The sequence below is a fragment of the Hemitrygon akajei genome, chromosome 4, assembly GCF_048418815.1.
Source record: "Hemitrygon akajei chromosome 4, sHemAka1.3, whole genome shotgun sequence".
Classification (NCBI taxonomy): domain Eukaryota; kingdom Metazoa; phylum Chordata; class Chondrichthyes; order Myliobatiformes; family Dasyatidae; genus Hemitrygon; species Hemitrygon akajei.
The window spans coordinates 38,162,869-38,175,249 of record NC_133127.1 but is presented as its reverse complement, the minus strand read 5'-3'; the positions used below and the strand labels follow the sequence as shown (position 1 = coordinate 38,175,249).

The following is a 12,381-nucleotide window of genomic DNA, read 5'->3' as shown; positions in this document are numbered from 1 at the left end:
AGGCTCCAAAACATACAGGACTGCAGAGTGTTATGGACTCCTCCACCACCATCATGAGCACAGCCCTCCCCACCATTGAGGGCATCCTCAACAAGTAGTGCTTCAAGACAGTGATATCCATCATCAAGGACCTTCACCATCCCGGAAATGTCCTCGTGTCAGTACCGTAAGGGAGGAGCCTGAAGCCTGAAGACTTAATGATGAAGACACAAATGCTAGAGGAACTCAGCAGGTCAGGCAAATCCCATGGAGGGAAATAAACAGCTGATGTTTCAGCATGAGACCCAAGAACCCCGGCTTGAAACACTGACCGTTTCTTTTCCTGCGTAGATGCTGCCTGACCTGCTGAATTCTGCTAGCATTTTGTATGTGTTGCTCAAGATTTCCAGCTTTGTGCCTCAATGATTTCTGAATGGTCCGTGACCACGATCTCTTTATTCCTTTTCTCTTGCAGTATTCATATTTGCAATTTATAGTCCTGCTTGCCTTTGCACGGTACTGCGCTGCAAAACAACAAATTTCACGTCATATAGATTTAGAATTTTCTATCTTACATCCATCTTACAACATGAGGGAGTAAAACTCTTCATGTTGCATCTCCGCTGCTGTGTACAAGCAATAAGGGAGGGAAATGTGGGAGGATACTGCCCAAACACTAAGGTTGTATCCATGTTTGCAGTCAGATATGTAACCAGGTCAATGTGTATTGATAAATCTGATGGTCTGGTGAAAGCAGATGTCCCATAGCCTGTTGGTCCTGGCCTTAATGCTGCGGTGCCATTTGCCAGAATTAAGCAGCTGAAACGGTTTGTGGTTGGGATGGCTGAGTCTCTGGCTCAATTGCATTTGACACTTCTAAGATTTACAACCAGTGTACCAAATCTGCTAAAAATTCATTGTAGGGACAAGAGTCATTATATTCATCAATACAAATAGCAAGTCAAGTCACACTTAATGTCATATGCAGAAGTACAGTACCGTGCAAAACTCTTAGGCACTTACTGTACATGAAGCTAGGGTATATAAAGACTATTGTACAGTACTGCACACTTATACACAAACGCCGTGAAAACTTACTTGCAGCAGTATCACAGGCATATAGCTTTAGAAAAAAACATTCACCAAGAAAAAAAATTCAGTTAAACATGAATGATACAAGCAAGAACAACTATAACAAAAACAAATATAAAACAAAGACCATGGCAGTGTAAAGTATTCACTGTCGCTATACTGAGGGGGAACTTAGGGTTGTACTCTCCAGCCTGCCCTTTTAACTCTTCTCACCTATTATTTCCCCCTGGGTCCCCACCTCCTTCCCTTTCTCCAATGGTCCACCCTCCTCTCCTATCAGATTCCTTCTTCTCCAGCCCTCGACCTTTCCCACACACCTGGCTTCACTTCACTTATCACCTGCCCCTCCAACCACCTTTTTATTCTGACAACTTTCCCCCTTCCTTCTCAGTCCTGAAGTAGAGTCTCGACCCGAAACATCCACTCTCTATTCACTTCCACAGATGCTACCTGACCTGCTGAGTTCCTCCAGCATTGTGCATGCGTGCGTGTTGCTTAGGTTAGATCGAGAGCCAAACAGCTGAAGAGAAGCAGCTGTTCTAGAACTGGATGGTGTGGGACTTCAGGTTTCTGCCCCCCTGCCGCAGACTATTAATTAGCAGTGAATGTGCAAAACAACATTGGGCTGTTTAATCCAACAGTATATACCATATACTCAGGGGCATTTTGTTTTGAATTCCATATTAGATTTACTAGTCAAATCAAGAGTTATTGATACAAAATTGTCTGTTTCTCTTTCTCTACAGATGCCACTTGATCCAATATTCAGTTGTGTCGGGATCAATGGAACTGAATGTGAGGTGGTAGCTGATGTGATCTACATATCTCACTCCCAATCTCACTGCTACCTCATGTCTCGAACCCATTAATTTTACAAACGATGTGAAGAGTTATGGAACTGGTGGAAGCTTTGGGATTCACTAGACCGTTGCTATGCTGCAAAATAAACGGGCCTGAGAAACCAGCTCAATGGACAACGGGCCTGAGAAACCAGCTCAATGGACAACGGGCCTGAGAAACCAGCTCAATGGACAACGGGCCTGAGAAACCAGCTCAATGGACAACGGGCCTGAGAAACCAGCTCAACGGACAACGGGCCTGGGAAACCAGCTCAACGGACAACGGGCCTGGGAAACCAGCTCAATGGACAACGGGCCTGGGAAACCAGCTCAACGGACAACGGGCCTGGGAAACCAGCTCAATGGACAACGGGCCTGGGAAACCAGCTCAATGGACAACGGGCCTGGGAAACCAGCTCAATGGACAACGGGCCTGAGAAACCAGCTCAATGGACAACGGGCCTGGGAAACCAGCTCAATGGACAACGGGCCTGGGAAACCAGCTCAATGGACAACGGGCCTGGGAAACCAGCTCAACGGACAACGGGCCTGGGAAACCAGCTCAAAGGACAACGTGCCTGGGAAACCAGCTCAATGGACAACAGGCCTGCAGTTGAATCAAGATATTTGTTTATCAAGAAGGATAATACAAATCTAACTTTAAAAATTGCTTAGTGTAATCTTTGCACAAACTTAGTCAATTATACAATGTTTTAGAGCCAATGAGGTATTGTTAAAAATGTAGACAACGTAACAATTTAAGCTGCAAACACATGCTCCCACAAACAGACGTTTGAGGAGATTAGGTTTGTCACCTAGAACTCAAAAACTTCAATAGATGTACAGTGGAGAGCACTCTGATTGGCTGCATCACCATTGGGTAGGGTTCTACTACACAGGATTGAAATAAGTCAGTTCCATCATGGGCTCTGTAGGATCCAAGACAGCTTGAAGGAGTGGGGCCTTAGGAAGGCAGGGTCCCACCACCCAGGACATGCCCTCTCACACAGTTAGCACTGGGAAGGAGGTACAGAAGCCTGAAGGCACACACTCAGCATTCAGGAACAGCTTCTTCCCCTTTGCCATCCGATTGCTAAATGGGCGTTAAATCCATGAACACGACCTCACTACTTTTTTTTTCTGTTATTTTGAACTAATTATTTTAATTTAACTATTTAATGGACACATATTATAGATTCAGTTTTTTCTCTATTTTTACTTATCGTGTATTTCACTGTACTGCTGCTGTAAAGTTAACACATTTCACGGCAAATGCCGGTGATATTCAATCTGATTCTGATTGTTGTCTTGGGCTTGGTACATGCGGGGATGGGCTGATACATTTGCTGAGGGTTTGCCTACACCAATCAACACTGTGCAATCAGATCCAGAACATCCCTTTTTGCTTTATGGCAGAATGAAAGCGATTAATGAAGCATCTGAAGAACGACGACCAAGGATGTTGCCCTGAGGAACTCTTGTGGTGATGTCCTGGGGTTGATGTGAATGAACAGCTGCAGTTATCCATCCACCTCCAACCACACTCACCACAAACCTACTAGTGACCAGCTTTGTGGAATTACCATCCCCTATGAAACACATTTCTACTTCCACATCTATACAAGCAAATCTTTTTATCGAAGTCCGACATAGAGTATACAGTGGACTACAGTTAATTGGGCTGTTGGTTAATCGGGGCCACCACTTATTTGGGACAATTCCTAAATAAAGAGTTGAAACTAATGAGGAAAATAGCCAAGATTCCCTTTGTTTATTTGGGACACCATGCCACTTAATTGGGGCAGGAGACCGTTGCCGAACAGATTCTAACTAGTGTCAGACATGTGTACGTGTGTGGCTGTTAGAGGGGACAATTTTGAAACAGCATCAGCTGCGTGCACTTCCTTTGAAAAAGTACTGACTTCAGTCACTGATGGTTGACCAGAAATAAGCAGAAAGGCAATTCAGAACTGTTTTGCTCACTGTGGTTTTCAACATTCAGGCTTAAATGGCTAGGTGTGAAAATGAAACAATTTCCCTGGTTCAACAACTTAGGACTTCTGAAGAATTTGAAAGTATCAACAATCATATTGAGTGTTACAATGAAAATGAAGACTTGGAGGATTATTTATAGTGTTCTCATTTGCTCTGTACATAATTCGCTACTCAGTTATAACTTTAACTATCTCCATGAAATTTCAGCTAATTGGGCCAAAACGTACTGGTCCCAATTAACCAGAATCCACTGGATTTTTATTCTCGGAAGTGAGCAATTAATAAGCAGCTCGGCAGCAATTAGAGTTGCTGATTCACAAATGAAGAAATCCACGTTAAACTTCTCCCACATGGATTTTGCACGTTCTCCTACTGAGTTTCCCCCTGGCACTCCAGTTCCTCCAGTTAACTCCCACCTCTCAGAGGTGCTGGTAGGTTAATGGACCTGTTAGTTAACCCTTTCTTTAGGGCCATGCTCTCTCCCTCTGACTGTTCCCACTAACCCATCAAACAGACTGCCCTTTTTACAGCTTATCCACAGCACAACCCTGGCCTCACCCCATGAGGGACATCCCTTTTCCCTAACCGCTTTTAACAGCTTGACACCAACTTGTCCTCTCTCCTTCTCAGTTCCGATAAAGCACTTTCGACCTGATACCTCTAACTCATGTTTCTCTCCATGGATGCTGCCTGATAGGCCGAGAGTTTCCAACATATTCTGCTTTTATTTTAGGTTACCAACATTTGCAGGTTTGTTTCGGGAGAAGGGGGAATTTGTCTGGTCAGCAGTTTGGTGGGTCTGGAGTTGAAGCAGGTTGGAGAGAAGGGGAATCAGTGGAGGTCCATGGATTGAGTGGCCTTGGGGAAGAAAGGAACTGGCAGCAGGAAGTCGGACAGATAACCACACTCCAAGATGTTCACAGCTTTAATTTATTTTATATTCTTTATACAGAGAGAATCGCTGCTAAGTGCCTCTGGTGAAGAGTAAACCTGCAACCTCGAGGGCAGTGAGGAAGTGGTCGGGGGAGGCTTATGAGGCACTCCAGCGTTGTTTTGAGGCGACAGACTGGCTGTGAGCCACATGGAGAGGACATTGATGGGTTCACAGAGTGCATCACTGGTTATATCAACTTCTGTGTGGACTGCAGTGTTCCAGCAAGAACTGTTCTTTGTTATTCAAATAACAAGCCATGGGTAACAAAGGACATTAAGGACATCCTGAACGCTAAAAAGAGGGCGTTTAGAGATGGAAATAGGGAGGAGCTGAGGACAATACAGAGGGACCTGAAAGCCAAGATCAGGGAGGCTAAAGACGGGTATAGGAGGAAGCTTGAGTGGAAACTCCAGCAGAACAACATGAGAGAGGTCTGGAGTGGGATGAGGACCATCACTGCGTTCTGGCAAACTAGCAACAGAGGAGCTGAAGGCAGTGTGGACAGGGCCAATGAACTTAACCTGTTCTTCAACAGATTTGACACTGTGGCCCCTCCCACATGATTCATCTGTTGTCAGCCCCCAACCAACACATACTCCACTCTCCCCTCCTACCCCTCCTCACAGACCCCACCCTGCTCTCGCGACTACACCCCTCCCACACCTGAAACCACCACGGTGGGCTTCACAGCTGAACAGGTGAGAAGACAGCTGAATCATCTCCATCCAAGCAAGGCTGCAGGCCCGGATAGTGTCAGCCCCAGGGTGCTCAAGGCCTGTGCCCCCCAGCTATGTGGAGTACTTCACCATGTCTTCGACCTGAGCCTGAGTCTCCAGAGGGTTCCTGTGCTGTGGAAGACGTCCTGCCTCGTTCCTGTACCGAAGACGCCGTGCCCCAGTGGCTCCAATGGCTACAGGTTGGTGGCATTGACTTCCCACATCATGAAGACCCTGGAGAGACTTGTTCTAGAGCAGCTCCGGCCTATGGTTAGGCCACACTTAGACCCCCTCCAGTTCGCCTATCAGCCCCGACTAGGAGTTGAGGATACCATCATCTACCTGCTGAACCGTGTCTACGCCCACCTGGACAAGCCGGCGAGCACGGTGAGGGTCATGTTTTTTGACTTCTCCAGTGCGTTCAACACCATCCGCCCAGCTCTGCTGGTGAGGAGCTGACAGTGATGCAGGTGGATGCTTCCCTGGTGTCATGGATTATTGATTACCTGACTGGCAGACCACAGTACGTACGCCTGCAACACTGTGTGTCAGACAGAGTGGTCAGCAGCACTGGGGCTCCACAGGGGGCTGTCCTGTCTCCCTTTCTCTTCACCATCTACACCTCAGACTTCAACTACTGCACAGAGTCTTGCCATCTTCAGAAGTTTTCTGATGACTCAGCCATAGTTGGATGCATCAGCAAGGGGGATGAGGCTGAGTACAGGGCTACGGTGGGAAACTTTGTCACATGGTGTGAGCAAAATCATCTGCAGCCTAATGTGAAAAAGACTAAGGAGCTGGTGGTGGACCTGAGGAGGGCGAAGGCACCGGTGACCCCTGTTTCCATCCAAGGGGTCAGTGTGGACATGGAGGAGGATTACAAATACCTGGGGATACGAACTGACAATAAACTGGACTGGTCAAAGAACACCGAGGCTGTCTACAAGAAGGGTCAGAGCCATCTCTATTTCCTGAGGAGACTGAGGTCCTTTAACATCTGCCGGACGATGCTGAGGATGTTCTACGAGGCTGTGGTGGCCAGTGCTATCATGTTTGCTGTTGTGTGCTGGGGTAGCAGGCTGAGGGTAGCAGACACCAACAGAATCAACAAACTCATTCGTAAGGCCAGTGATGTTGTGGGGGTGGAACTGGACTCTCTGACGGTGGTGTCTGAAAAGAGGATGCTGTCCAAGTTGCATGCCATCTTGGACAATGACTCCCATCCACTCCATAATGTACTGGTTAGGCACAGGAGTACATTCAGCCGGAGACTCATTCCACCGAGATGTAACACTGAGCGTCATAGGAAGTCATTCCCGCCTGTGGCCATCAAACTTTACAATTCCTCCCTCAGAGTGTCGGACACCCTGAGCCAATAGGCTGGTCCTGGACTTTTTTCCACTTGGCATAATTAACTTATTATTATAATTATTTATGGTTTTATATTGCTATATTTCTACACTATTCTTGGTTGGTGCGATTGTAATGAAACCCAATTTCCCTCGGGATCAATAAAGTATGTCTATCTGTCTGTCAGACAGAATGCAACAGGCCCTTCTGGCACCACCCAGCAACCCACCAATTTAACCCTGGCCTAATCACAGGACAATTTACAATACCAATTAAACTACTAAACAGGAGGTCTTAAGATTGTAGGAGGAAACCGAGCACCCAGAGGACATGCAAGCTCCTCACAGCGGAGGCTCTCTCACAGTGTAGTTGGAAACGTGAGTGAAAGAGTCGGGGGAATACAGTGGTGCAGGAAATGCTAAGCTCTAGCAAATACCAATCTTGGGTTAAACCAATGAATAAATCTTTCCAGATTTATTCAGCAAAGCTAAACAGGTTTGGCAGGACACAATTTTTTCCAAATATGCTCTGGTTACGTAAACCAGCTAAAGTTATATAAACTACCCCCCGCCGCCCCCTCCCCCCCCCCCCCAGCTTCACCATGACCCCATTCCTGTTTCCTTCCCTGCCCATCGCCTCCCTCTGGTGCTTCCCTTTCTTCCGTGGTTTTCTACCCTCTCCCATCAGATTCCCCCTTCTCCAGCCCTTCGTCTCTTTCACCGATCAACTTCCCAGCTCTTTACTTCACTCTTCCCTCCTGCTACCTCGTACTTCTTCCTTCCCTTACCCCATCTTCATTCTCCTCCTCGTGAAGGGTCTCAGCCCGAAATGTTGACCGTTTAGTCTTTTCTACAGATGCTGCTTGGCCTGTGGAGTTCCTCCAGCATTTTGTTTGTGTTGTTTGGATTTCCAGCATCTCAGATTATCTCGTGTTTGTAAAGTTATGTAAATTTCTGTCTCTAGACTAAAGTAGTAGTGCATACCATTCATACCGATCAATTAAATACACAGTACATTGACTGGACTTGAGAACCCGAGTTACAGAGAAAGATTGAATAGGTTACGGTTTTATTTCCGAAGTGTAGGAAAATGAGGACAAATTTGAGAGAGGTACAGTTTTTTTACACTGAGGTTGGGTGAGAACTAGAGATAGAGGTGTTGGGTTGGTGTGAAATGTGTAATATTTAAGGACAATGAAGGGGAACTTCTTCACTTAGAGGGTGATGAAAGAGTGGAACGAGATGCTGGGGCAAGTGTAGATGTGAGATCAATGTCAATGTTTAAGAGAAATCTGGAGAGGTACGTGGATGCGATGGGATTGTAGGGTATGGTCCAGGTGCAAGTCGATGGGACTAGGCAGCATAATAGTTCAGCGTGGACTAGATGGGCCTGTTTCTATGCTGTCGTGCTCTATGACTCTATGAGGTACTGTAGTACAAGGTAAAATAATAACAAAAGTGTTTGTTATTAGTGAAGCAGTTCATACCCAAATGTAGCAGGACCTGGACAATGTCCAAGGTTGGACTGACAAGTGGCAAGTAACATTCGAGCCATGCAAGTGCCAGGCAATGCCCATCTCCAACAAGAAAGGCTCCAACCATCATCCCTTGACATTCGGTGGCATCACCAACACTGAATCCCCAACTATCAACATCCTGCACAGAGCAACTGAAACTGAACTAGTCCAGCCCTATAAACACCATGGCTACCAGAGCAGGTCAAAGGCTAGGCGCCCTGCAGCATGTAGCTCACCTCCTGATTCCCCAAAGCCTGTCCACCACCTACAAGGCTCAGATCAGGAGTGTAACGGAATACTCGCCACTCGCCTGGATGAGTGCGGCTCTATCAACACTCAAGAAGCTTGACACCATCCAGTACAAGGCAGCCCACTTGGTTTGTACCCCTTCCATAAGAATCCAATCCCTCCACCATCGATGAACAGTTACAGCAGTGTGTACTATCTACAAGATGCACTGCAACACCACACCAAAGTTCCTAAGGCAGCACCTTCCAGACCCACAACCACTACCATCTAGAAGGACAAGAACAGCAGATACCTGGAACACTACCACTTGGAAATCCCCCTCCAAGTCACTCACCACCCTGATCTGGAAACATATCACCGTTCCTTCATTGTCAAAATCATGGAATTCCCTCCCTAACAGCACTGTGGGTGTTCCTGCACCTCAGGGGTGCAGCGGTTCAAGGAGGCAGCTCATCACCACCTTCTCAAGGTCAGCTTGTGATGGGACAATAAATGCTGACTTAGCTGACAATGCCCACATCCTGTAAATGAGTAAATAAGTAAAATGCGGTGCAGGTAGAGAGTATGGTGCAAGGTTATAATAACTTTGTGATGTTATTATATAGTCTTACAACAGCAGGGTAGAAGGCTTCCTTGAGCCTGGTGGTATGTGCTTCCAGGCTTTTGAAATCCTGCCCAATGGAAGGGAAAGAAAGAGCGAATGTTTGTTGTGACTGGGGTCTTTGATTATGCTGGCTGCTTTACTGAGGCAACGAGAAGTGTAGACGGAGTCAAATGAATGGGACACTGGTGTCTGTGGTGTGCTGAGCGGCGTCCAAATTCTGTGCAGTTTCTTTTGGTCACAGGCAGAGCAAGCCATAATGCATTCCGAAAGGACATCTTTTATGGTGCACCGACTAAAAATTAGTGAGGCTCAAAGGAGACAGACAAATTACTTCAGTTCCATTGAGCGGAGATGTGCGCCCTCCTAGGTAGGGTGTCAGTGTGAGATAATAATGACTTTAACACAGATTAAGGCAAAGTTTAGAGTGTGAGTGAGTGTGTGTCTGACAAATAACTCAGTCCAGAAAGGCAGTGATGAAAATTGTGACTCTGAAAGATAATACTCTATACTAAATTTAGAATTGTTAAAAGCATTTTCTATAGACTGAAGTCAGGAAGGCGAGATCAGGCTGAGAGGGACGCAATGCAGTGCAGCTGGGATAAGGGAGTTAAATCGTGAAGATAACTCACACAGATTTGGATCAGGTTGCAATCCTGTCCTGCATGAAGAGGGAGAGTGGCGAAGATTTACACAACGGAATTTCTAGTGCTCCTTGTTAAGAGGATGAGGCCTCCGTCGGTCAGGGTCAACCATGGATGATGATACTGCGTGCTAGCTGTCCAGATACACAAGCCAGGCCAGTACAATAAGGAGTGCAAGCTGTTGCCCATATAGCAGCCTCCCCCTCTCCGCACATCTGATGAACCCAAAGGAACGGCAGAGACCGATACAGTTTGGTACCACCAGCGTCGCAGGAGTTGTCAGTCAGCGCTGAACTCAACGTAGGACTGCCTTAGGGACTCCAGCTCCAGGTTTTCTCTCAGTTTTACTCCCAAAGTCTTCCTACGAGTGGGTGCAGCCACAAGGCAGCAGAGGTTTGAGATCAGAGTTTTCCTTCTCCTAGATCAGCTGCCAAGCACGGCCCACGAGCACCGTCTGCCCGAACCGATTGGTTTTAAGGCGCCAGTAACCCACCTTCGCCCCTCCTCCTGTCAGGAGAAATGGTTCCACGGGCTTAGTAGCTAAACCACACGTGAAGGCCAGGAACTGGACTTGGTTGTCAGAGGCTATTTGAGGCGGAGGCCATTGGGAGCATTTAATCCGCAGTGGGAGATTGTTCCCATTACCACCCCCGGCTATAATGTCCTTAAGGAACTGCTCTTTGTTAAATACATTTAATAAACTGAACATAATTTGTTTGTAAATTTCGGCACTGCAATGACACAGAACTGACTAAGTTCAAATAAGAAAACTCACTGGTGGAATGTGACATATTCAGCAACACCAACATCCCTGGAGCTTGCAAAGTCAAACCATGGGACCGAGCAAACTGGGACCTCTGCTCATTGCTTCATCTAACTGAGCAGCACACCCTCAGCGTGGTACTGTACTGCAGTAAAAAGCCAGCATGAACGTGATGGGCCAAATGGCCAACTTTGCTGGAACCATTCAATAATTTCAGTCTTTGGATTGGGGTCTCAGCCTCCCAGCCCTCTAGCCTGGGTGCCAGAGAACTATCCAGTGACACCGTCCCCCGGAATGTAAAAGTTACATAACAGTAATTATACATGATTATTTCTGATCGTCTATTTTTAACATCTGATTCACCAGCTGAAGACCGTCACTCACAGAGATAAACTCAACTCTGTAACTCAGTTTGTTCACTAACCAAAACTTCAGTGAAGATCGCAGACACCCCCCCCCCCTCCCCAACAAAACTGTGTGAAGTTGGCCACTGAGGTTTCTGCAGCATGAAATAACCAGCTCCTAAAACACAGATTCTAAGCTCAGACCATTTTGTTCAGTACACTACTCTTCGCCCATACCCCTCCGCCTTTGCCACTTCACACACAGACACACACCAGCATTGCATTAACCCGATGCACTGGGGACTCCTTCTGTATTGCATTAATATACCCCAGTGATGCATTTCTATCTTTCTCCCCAGCGTTACACCACTGTTATCCCAGCTTCCTCACTGTTGCATCAAGCTCTCGCACTCTCCCGGAGTTGCAGTAATTTCTCTCACGCTTCCTCCAATAAGGTACTAATCTCATTTACGCCCCAATAACGGATTGCTCCCTCTCTGTCTCTTCTCCCCCCCCCCCCTAAAACGCATCAATTTGCCTTCCTGGAATTAACGTAACGTTTTTCTCTCGCTCACCTGTCAGTAGCAACGCTCAGGCCTCAGCAGTGCCGGCTGCACTCCGCAGAAATCCCCAGCCTCGGTCCGCTCCCCTCCTTCCCACTCCGGCATGGGATGGGACGAGAGGGCATCGAGTGCGCGCTTTCCTGGGGAGGCGCCGCCCCGTCCTGCGCGGCACCGCCCCTTCCTCTGAAACTCGCTCACACTCACACTCACACTCAGCGTCTCATCACAGCCGGAGGAACAGTCCAGGCCCGGTGTGAGCGCACACTCACCCACAACCAAAGGCACACTGATTCACCAAACTCACACTCATCACAGACCCAATGTTAACATCCTTAGCCAGACCCAGTGTGAGCTCACACTCATTCACCAAACCCAGTTTGAACTCACATTCATCCAGTGTGAGTTCACCCCCATCAAATCCAGTGTGAATGCACACACGGATGATAGAAATATGGAGGGCTATGAGGGAGAGAAAGATGAGATTGATCTTACAGTAGGTTAAAGGGTGGTTACAACTTAGTGGGCTGAAGGGCCTGTACTGTGCTGTAATGTTCTGTGTTATCCATAGACTCCGTGCAAGCTCACACTCACTGATGGTATCAATGCAAACTTGTACTCCCCTACCCAGAACACGCACAACTATTGTGAACCCGGTCACTAATTCCAGCCAGCACACAATGTGAATTCACACTCCTGCACCAACGGCAAATACAATGGTGTGAAGTGACATCCGCTCAACAACAGGGTCGCTCGACGTCCGTGTGAGCTCACACTTATCAGTGGGCTGTACAGCTCA

The 12,381-nt window shown here is 47.2% G+C and overlaps 1 protein-coding gene across 1 annotated transcript in view; it reads right to left on the bottom strand.

Moving 5' to 3' along the window:
• The window catches only part of abcg2a (ATP-binding cassette, sub-family G (WHITE), member 2a), a 97,941-nt gene extending 86,205 nt beyond the window's left edge, over nt 1–11,736 (bottom strand). The window contains exon 1 of the mRNA XM_073042387.1: nt 11,598–11,736. The gene's annotated coding sequence lies outside the window, so the exon portion shown is untranslated. The remainder of the gene's footprint in view (nt 1–11,597) is intronic.
• Between the last annotated feature and the right edge of the window lie 645 nt (nt 11,737–12,381).